This window comes from Armigeres subalbatus, chromosome 3 (genome assembly GCF_024139115.2).
Source record: "Armigeres subalbatus isolate Guangzhou_Male chromosome 3, GZ_Asu_2, whole genome shotgun sequence".
Taxonomy (NCBI): Eukaryota; Metazoa; Arthropoda; class Insecta; order Diptera; family Culicidae; genus Armigeres; species Armigeres subalbatus.
The window spans coordinates 405,335,553-405,336,890 of NC_085141.1; the positions used below are offsets into that span (position 1 = coordinate 405,335,553).

A 1,338-nucleotide genomic window follows, 5' to 3' on the forward strand; every position below is an offset into this window, starting at 1 on the left:
TACTATGACGACAGCCATATTCAATATGGCAACGATACTTTGTAATGTTCTATGTAGTAAAGTTAGCTCGATGTCTCCGAAGGCGCGAACTCTATGTCGCCATTTGAAATTTAAATTGGCGCAATTGCTAAATAATGAGTTAATTGTTGTAGAAGGTTTCTTGTTCAAGAACAAACTTAAACTCGTTCTGCTTCCATAACGACTGGCATTTAGAAGTTTTGCGAATTTTAAGAATTTGTATTACAGAGTTTGAGTAAAGTTCAGTTTGTCGAGGTATTTAAAGTGATTGGAGTGATCTTGTACGTGATTGTAATTAGATTTTTTTTAGATTTAATTCTGTTGTCGGTGTAGCCGACTTTCGCAAATTTCTATTTTAAAAGTGTAGTGTACTAAAAAAAGGTAAATTTGTTGTTGAACTACTCGTTATCTGTTAAATGTTAATTTATGTTTCGCGTTGGACTTCCAGCGCGTGGCGCTTTTTTTGGTACGGGCTGGAATTTTCGAGGTCGACCCGGAGTCGGCGAAAAGGGTTTGCGGCATTTCCGCCGTTTGATCGTTGAAGGAGTTTTTGTGGAGTCCGTGCGCTCATCAAGGCCCGCCCTTCGGGGTAGCGAAACGAAGTGTGGTGAAGTTTCGTAAGAATAGTGAAGCGAAAAGTGAACCGTCGATCGCCAATTAATCGACGGTGGTCCGAACCCTACGGACCGTTCAGAGAGCTCGGCGCGTGGAATACGTCGCCAATAGCGTACCACAGTGCCCAATTGGAACCGAAGGCTGGGGTTCATTTCATCACGGGCGATAATAGCCGTGAAAAGCACAGCCGTGCGGAGGTACCCTTGTCCAGAGGGTAAGATCAACCCGGGAAGCGCGACATCCGTCGACGCAGCTCTCACGAGAAAATCGGAGGCCTTCCGTCCAGCCGCCACCCACTTCGCAATTTTAGTTCGGCAACGGGCTCATCAGCTGCGCGCCATCCTGCAGCTAGGCGATTCTTCTGTCGCCGCCATCGTCAAGGACAGCATCGCCGCCATCGCCACGAACAGGTTCGACGCCATCGTTCCGAACCGGTTCGCCGCCATCGCGCCGGCGAAACCCAGCAAGTCGACGAAGAAGAAAACCTGCGCAGGTATGTGACTAGTGTGTAGACATGGCCATGATCTAGATAAACGTTTCCATTTCCGTACCAACCCCAAATGTGTTCAACCCGAAACAAATAAATCCTACGAATGTTTGAGTAAGAAGATCGAGTAGTTCCGTTTTTAGTTCCCTTTAGTTGAAGCAACCGCTGAAAGATCGCTCCGTTTGCTTTCCGTTCCGTTCCGTCATCTACTTCGGTTC

The 1,338-nt window shown here is 47.0% G+C and overlaps 1 long non-coding RNA gene across 1 annotated transcript; it reads left to right on the plus strand.

Annotated features, from left to right (window-relative positions):
- Positions 1-232: 232 nt before the first annotated feature.
- Positions 233-712, plus strand: LOC134224101 (uncharacterized). The gene is made up of 3 exons (XR_009982844.1): positions 233-273; positions 329-399; positions 467-712. It is a non-coding gene; the product is annotated as an uncharacterized LOC134224101 (long non-coding RNA).
- The last annotated feature ends 626 nt before the right edge of the window (positions 713-1,338 follow it).